Here is an 8053-nt window from a genome sequence, read left to right on the forward strand (position 1 = left end):
TGATCTTCTCGCTCCCAGGTCAGTTCCTTCTAATTCAATCCTCATACTCCTTTCTTCAGGACCCTGGCCCTGGTATACAGTTCTTTCCTAGCTCCCTGTTCGTTTCAGATGTAATCTCCACCCTAAGGAAGACCCCTGAAGCCCTCCAAGGTCTATCCCCCTGGCCTCCTCTCTCTTGTCTCAGCTCCCATCACACCTCATCTGTCCAGGTGATTACAGAGCACACCTTTCTATAGCAGCCTCTGCTTCCCCTTGCCCCTGAACTTTTTTAAAGTTTTTATTGTGAATTGAGTGATAATTTACATGAGAAAACATTGGTTTTACACTCACTGTTTCCTTGAAGTGATTACAATCTCCTTCATGCATCATCATTCAATAGTATTTGCTTCTATTAACTTTTTTTTTTTTTTGAGGGGGGGAGGGTATACACAAACACACTCAGGAATAACACAATCATTTAAACAACCAAAAGGCACATTCTGCAAGCCTGCCTCCTGGCCACCAGCACCCAGTCCCTGTGTTTCCATGAGTTCAGAGTCCTCATCTCTGCTTCCATCTCTGGTATCGCTACTTCTCTGGATAGTGTCCCACATTCCGCCTGTGTTCTTCTCCCTTGATGGTCCTAGGGTCCTCTGTTTCTGGATTGTAAGATTAACTACTTCCCCATTTTGTTACAAATCTTCTACCTTTACAGTTGTGACAGTCGCAATTAGTCATGATGACAATTCTTCACTATTGAATCATAGGAATCTTATTCCCATCTCATTTCACAAGACCCGTCTAGACAAAATGAAAACTATTCAGTGGGGACTCTATCTTCCCCTGAGCACTCTGTAACTAAACTCACACTTGAAAAGCTGTAACTAAACTCGCACTTGAAAATCTGTAAATCAGTCACTTCATGCCTTTATATTCCTCCCCCCTCCCCCCATTTTAAGTAGCCAATGTCTAAATTGCTACTGTGTGTGCAGAGGGGATAGAATTAATCCTTGATGTGAAGATTCCTTCCCTCTCAATATTTTGAGCTCCTACATCCATAAGTAGGGGGCTCTGGTAGCGTAGTGGTTACGAATCAGGCTGCTAATCTCAAAGTCAGTGGTTCGAAACTACCAGCGGTTCCGCGGTAGAGATGAAGCTTTCTGCTCCCGTAAAGATTTACAGCCTTGGAAACACCATACGGGGGTCGCTATGAGTCAGAACCAACTCCACGGCACATAATGACCACCACCACATCCATAATATACATCAAGCTCATCAAATTGTAGCGATTTACACTTTTTTCCTTGATCAAAAAAATGTGTTTTATCTTCCTGTAGTCGAGATCTGCTCATCAAGCCTTTGAGGCTAGGTCGAATACGTGTCCCTGAGCTTTGCACATGCCACGGCTCCTTCTGTTAGAAATCCTTCCCCAGCTTCCTACTCATCTCCCAGACTCAGTGCAGGGGCACTTTGGCCCTGACATAGCTGTGCGGGGTGCCCCTTCTCTTCCTTCCCACCATCCCTGGACTGCTGGAGCACTTATCACATTGTATCAGGCTCATATCCCCCCACTGCATAGGAGCCCCCTGAGGACAATAGGTCTTACCCTTCTCTGTGTCCTGGTGCCTCTGCCAGCCCCAAATGCCCTGAGATGTCAATGAGATCAAGAGGACACGTGAAGCTTGGCTCAGCGGCTTCTCCGTGTCTGAAGTCCCCACCCCCACCATGGAACAGGGAAGGGAGAAGAGGTGGGAGCCACTCCCCTCAGGAGCCCACACTCAGCATCTAAAAGGTGTTCTCAAGGGTCTTTTCTTTGTAAATGTCACCTGTGCTTCTATTTTACCATTTAGAGGAACCAATGACCCCTCTATAGAGGAAGTGACCCTGAACTAGATGTGGCAAGACCCATGGCTTACTGTCCTTCCGTGGACACTCAGATAAAAAAACAAAACAAAACACAATAGATTTAACAGTGACCAGCAGTCTTGACGCCAGGCCTTCTGTTGAGAGTGAGCCCACAAATAAAGGCCACTTAGGAAATGTGGGCCAGATCCTCTGATTATTTTTCAAAACAAGCTCTAAGTCTGGGTGTTTATGCAAAATTGGCCAGCCTTTTAATGCTGTAGTTTTTAAAAAGTCTTTAACAAAAACCTGTAAGCCAACTACAGTCAGTGGGCCAAATTTTCCCTAGAGGCAGCCAAAGGCACAGTGTTTTGTTAATGATGCCCACCTTCTGCCATTGTCTCCATTCCCACTCATAGTGGCTATAGGACAAGGCAGAACTGCTCTCCACAGTTGCTGAGCTTGTAATCTTCACTGAAGCTGACTGTCTCATCTGTCTCCTGCAGTGGCTGTGAACTGCTGGCCATGAGGTTAGCAGCCCAATGCTTAACCTGCAGTGCCACCAGAACTCCTTTCAGTGTTAATAAATTTAAAAACCCACTGCCATCGAGTGGATTACAATTCACTGCGACCATATATAGGGTTTTTCAGCCTGTAAATATTTACGGGAGTAAACAGCCTCCTCTTCCTCCTATGGATTGACAGGTGGGTTTGAACTGCTGGTCTTGTGGTTAGCAGGCTAGTGCTGTGCTTACCCTACAGTGCCAGTCACCAAAGCTCCTGTTATATTCATAATGTTGTTGTTCAGTGCCATCGAGTCACTTCTGACTCATAGTGACCCTGCAGAGGGTTTCAGAGAATCACCGACTTTGCATTTAGCAGTCCAGTACTTATCCTATAGAACTGGCTGCCATCTCTGTACCATGGGAGGCAAACCGATAAACAAATCCCAATCCCACAAGAAGAGCACTTCGTACAGAGGGCTGTGTCCAATCAACAGCTGCTCTGGCTGGAAACACGTCCAGGGGAGCAGACAGACAGAGGTGGAAGTGGCTATGAAAGAGTCTGAGTTTGTTTTTTAATGAAGAGAACTTGCTACTTGTAACTGCTCCCTTGTCTTTAACAAATCGCTAATTGCTATTGAAAACAGCTCAAAAGACCTTCCCTGGGGAGATAAAACCAAGGTCAAGAACTGGAAAGTGGCAAACTGTAAAAATGTCAGCTTTCTCCAGATTAATTTATATAGAGTTAATCCAATCCCAACTAAATGCTTCCTTTTTTGGGAATGGGGGGGAACATCTAAAAGCTGATTCTAAAATTGATGAAAATGTTAAGGGCCAAAAGAAGCCAAGGAGATCTTAAAAAAAGAACAAAGTTAGAAGACTTAAAACTACTTGATGCAGGAGAAGCGCTCCTATAAAATCAAAGAAAACAGGGCAATTTCACCATTGGACTTGGTGAAGTACAGAAACAGATGACTAGAATACAGCCTACAAATGAACTGCTATATTTTGTTGTTGTGTAGTTGGTTCCAACTCATATCAACTCTGTATAGGGTTTCAGAGAGTAGTGGCTGGTGGATTTGAACAGCCGATCTTGTGGTTAGCAGTCCAGTGCTTATCCTACAGTGCCACTCTGGGTAGGGCTCCCTACAATTCAGATCAACAGTGACAATGAAATGCAATGATCTTTATCAACTAGAACAACTGGACCATCTTAAGGAAAAAAAAAAAAGAATATTGAACCCTGTTGTTTTCCTGTGCCATCAAGTTGGTTCCAACTCATAGCAACCCTGTATAGGTTTCTGAGGGGCAGCTGTGGATTTGAACTGCCGACCTTGCGGTTCAAACAGACCTTGCAGTCCAGTGCTTTATCCCACAGCACCACACCAGGACTCCTACTGAACCCTATCTCACACAATATGTCAAAATCAACTTCAGATAAATTGTAGATCCAAACAAGAAAGCTAAAACAACGTTGCTTTCAGAAGACAACATAAAAGAACATCATCATGATCTATATACGAATTCTGTTGTTGTGAACTGCCGTCGACCTAGTTCTAACTCATAGAGGTTTGGGGTTTCTAAAGAGTGACCAGTGGGTTTGAACCGCTAACCTTGTGATTAGCAGTCCAGTGCTTATCTTAGATTCCAAGATAAATACTAGGGGGCTTTAAAAAGTTTGTTGGGAAAAATGGAATTAATAGATGATGGAATTTTCCATGAACTTTTTGAAGCCCCCTCATGTATTTATCAAAAGCATTAACCATATCAGAAAGGGTTGGAAAACTAGACTTACTTTAAATGAAGAATTTCTGATCGTCAAAAGATACCATAACAACAGCATTAGTATCGATCCCACGTCAAGAGGACACGCCTAAGAGACATCTGTCCACATGTGAGCCGAATGGTACAGACTAGAATGCTCACCGCAGACTGTTTGTAACAGCCACAAACTGGCAAGAGTCTACTCACTGCAATGACTAGATGGTGGCTTATTCCAACAATGGAAGATTCTAATACCAGAGGGAAAGACCTACAACCACAGACAACATGGGTACATCTCATAGACAGTGTTGGCAACAAAGACAAATACAAATTTTATCATTTCATTTGTTTCAAATCTCAAGTTCAAAAATGGCTAACTGATATTATTGGATCAGGAGGGCAGCTAACCTTCAGGAGATACGTGAGGGGCTCCTAAGGTCCCGGTAATGATCCGCTCCGGGACCTGGATTCTGGTTATATAAGTATGCTCACTTTGTGAAAAACAATAAAGCTGTGCACTTAGGTTTGGTGTACTGTTATGTATGTATGCGCTACACTTCAAGGGAACATTTACCACAAAACAGAAACACAACCTTCCAGGCACTGACCTTCTCTCCTAAATCCTGCTCAATCTCTATTTCCTTCATGTCTCCGAGTCTTCCTGGGGACCAGGGGACAGGGGAAGTAATCAGCCAACCCCTAACAGCTAAGCTAAACTCTCTCTCACCCTTCAAACAATTTAACTTCACTGTTCCTTTCTCCCCGCTTTCAGAGGTATCCAGTCTTAACCTGTTCAACTCCTTTGCCCTAGCTATGCCCCACCCATATGCCTTTAACTCTACGTCCTAGACTTTCCTTCCTACACCTGGCCCTCCTCCCTGCCTCTCCCCATCCAGCCAGGCCCCCAGGCCCCACCAACTGGGCCTTCTTCTCAGACCTCATCGCCCCTTGTTGGGTTATTTTCTAGAATAGCCCCTCAACCTGTACCCCTGCAGTCCCTCCGCTGCACAGCCTGTCCATGTAACACTGGACCTGGTCACATTACTGCTCTGGAGAATACAATGCACAGCCCGAAGGATGCATTAGAGTCCTGGTGTGGCACTGCGGGATAAGCACTGGACTGCCACACACAAGGTCGATGGTTCAAACCCACCAGCCGTTCCTTGGGAACTATACTAGGTTGACAGGAGTTGGAACTGACTTGACGGCACTTAACAAAGGATGCATTCAGCACCCCTTTCAATTGGACTTCAGAACATTTTTTAAATCCTCCAGAACTTTCAATGCTCAACTCTAATGTCACCTCCTCTCAAACACCTTCCTCCTCACCCTCATCCCATGGCAAACAGAACTCAATACAACCTCCCCACACCAAGCTCTGTAGCACTCAACACAGCACAAGGCCCTTGGTGACCTCTGTGCCTAAAACATACCATCTCAGCCCAGCGAAATCCTCCTGAACTTTCAAGGCTCTACCCAAACGTCACCTCCCTTCTAACACCTTCCTCGATCCCAAATCGGAATCCATCACTTTCTCCTGTTTCCCTGACTCTGTTTATACATTTCTATCCCAACACGGCACATTCTGGATCAGTCTGACCGTCCTTCCCAAGGCTCAAAGGCTCCGTTCTAACTGACTGGTCACTAGGGCTGGGCACAAAGCACATAAACATTTGTCTGATTTGATGAATCCCAATATCGCTGCACAAGACCTTTTTAAAGTATTGAAGAGCAAAGATGTCAGCTTGAGGACTAAAGTGTGCCTAACGCAAGCCATGGTATTTTCAATAACCTCATATGCATGCGAAAGCTGGACAGTGAATAAGGAAGACCGTAGAAGAATTGATGCTTTTGAGTTATGGTGTTGGAGGAGAATATTGGAAAAGCTGTGGGCTGCCCAAAGAACCAAAAGATCCGTTTTGGAAGAAGTGCAGCCAGAGTGCCCCTTGGGGGCCAAGATGGCCAAACTTTGTCTCTCATACTTCGGACATATTGTTAGGAGGGGCCAGTTGCTGGAGAAGGATATCATGCTTGGCAAGATGGAGGGAGAGAGAAAAAGAGGAAGACCCCCAACGAGATGGATTGGCCAAGTGGCAGCATCGATGGGCTCAAGCGTGGCAACAGTAGTGAGGTTGGCCCAGGATCGGGCAGTGTTTTGTTATGCTGTGCATAAGGTCACTATGAGTCGGTACCAACTCGATGGCCCCTAACAACAACAACAACAACAACAATGTTATTTTAACCAGGATTTTCAACAGCACTGCCCAGCTCTACCCCTTTTTGCCAGGCAGACTGGGGAGACACTCAGTGTTTGTTTCATCTTTTGTTGTCAACATTCCAATTCTGCCTGGACCCAGTGTGAAACGCAAAGTCGGTTTGGATTGGAATATTAAACCTTCTCTCAGTCCCACCCTTAAGAGCAACACTTGTCTCGATGCCCTCCTGAACGGATGCTGATTTGTGCCTGAGGGACAGGTCACTGCACAGGGGACTTCATTAGTCACAGGGTGACCAAGCAAGCTTCCCGGCTCCTGTGGTTCTGAATGCGAAAGCTACACCCAGAGGTCAGTGCACCTGGGGGGAGTCATCTTTGCGCTTGGGAGTTCCTCTGGGTCCCCTGCACCTCCCAGTCCCGGGAAGGGGCTGGAGGAGCCTGCCGGCGGATGGGCTTCCCATTCTTCTCTATCTTCCCAAGTTTGTTGGCCAGACTACAGTTAGTCCCAATTGGTTTGGTTTTGGGAAAATATTCATGATCAAAGGTTTCATGCCCGTGAGCACAGGCATGCACACACATACACACATGTGTGACTACGGCCCGAAAAGACCTTAAAATACACAACACAGTAGTGGAGGGTGTGAAGGCACTGCTCAGCTGGAAGAATGTGATCAGTGTCAGTAAATGGGCCATGCAGAAGCTGTTGGATGAGTGTATGTTGTGCTGTGCATAGTCTCAACACTATAACTTAAAAAAAAGAGAGAGAGACAGCTCTTAAAACATCAAGGCTAGAACCCACTGGGAATCAGAGAAGGCTCTGAGAATTTCTGACATCGCTCTGGGCTACATGCAGTCTCTACACTGGGTCCTGCATCCTCCATAAATGACCTCAATACCACAGCCTACAGAAAAGACCCCATACGCTCTGCCACATGGAATTCTGTCTTTCCTAGAGCTCCAACCTGCTCTTGCAACTTCCAGGCCTGTGGCAGGAGATGGGGCTTCCTACTCTGCCAAGTACGCTGTGTGGCTGATCACGGGCCCGGATTAGATCATGGACATGGAAGCATTTCAGAAACCATGCTTTTAAAGTACTTTTCACACCCCTCTCTTTTCAGCTTCTCTAATTTAAACGTTATCTTGGTCATTCTTACAGTGCTTAGCATAGTGCTTGGCACAAAGTGCATTTGGACACCAACCCTGTGCAGGTACTGGGAGGTGTTCACAAGCATCACTGCACATGACACTCACATGAGTCCCATGAGACAGAGTTCATTACCTCTGTTTAGCAGCTGAAGAAACTTAGACAGAGTGAGGTTAGAGGTCTTGCCCAGGATTGACACAGCACTGGAAAGCAAACCTGAAGAAGAACACGAGGACCTTATCTGTTCCTTTTACTGCTGCATCCACAAACCTTAGGAAAATCAGCGTGGGCCTAGGCGGGCCTCAGCTAACACTGAACTGTGTAAATGACACACAGAGAAGAGCAAGTGCGGATTTGTTTTGAACTTTAACCTGGAGCCCGAGCCAATGACTGCTGTTGTTAAGTGCCGTTGAGGCGGTTCTAACACACAGCCACCCTGTGTAGGGTTTCTAGGGTTGTAAATCTCTGCAGGAGCAGAAAGCCTCACCTAACTTCCACAGAGTGGCTGGTAGGCTTGAACCACCAACCTGTGGTTTGCTGTCCAGTGCTTATTCTAAAGAGCCCACTGCACTCCTTCAGTCAAGGGTAAAGAAGAGTACTCTCAAT

General features: G+C 45.9%; 1 protein-coding gene across 1 annotated transcript in view; it reads right to left on the reverse strand.

Moving 5' to 3' along the window:
- POR (P450 (cytochrome) oxidoreductase) overlaps nucleotides 1-8053 on the reverse strand; it is a 32518-nt gene that overhangs the window by 22520 nt on the left and 1945 nt on the right. The gene's annotated exons all lie outside the window — the stretch shown is intronic.

The sequence above is a fragment of the Chrysochloris asiatica genome, unplaced genomic scaffold, assembly GCF_000296735.1.
Source record: "Chrysochloris asiatica unplaced genomic scaffold, ChrAsi1.0 scaffold00034, whole genome shotgun sequence".
Lineage (NCBI taxonomy): Eukaryota > Metazoa > Chordata > Mammalia > Afrosoricida > Chrysochloridae > Chrysochloris > Chrysochloris asiatica.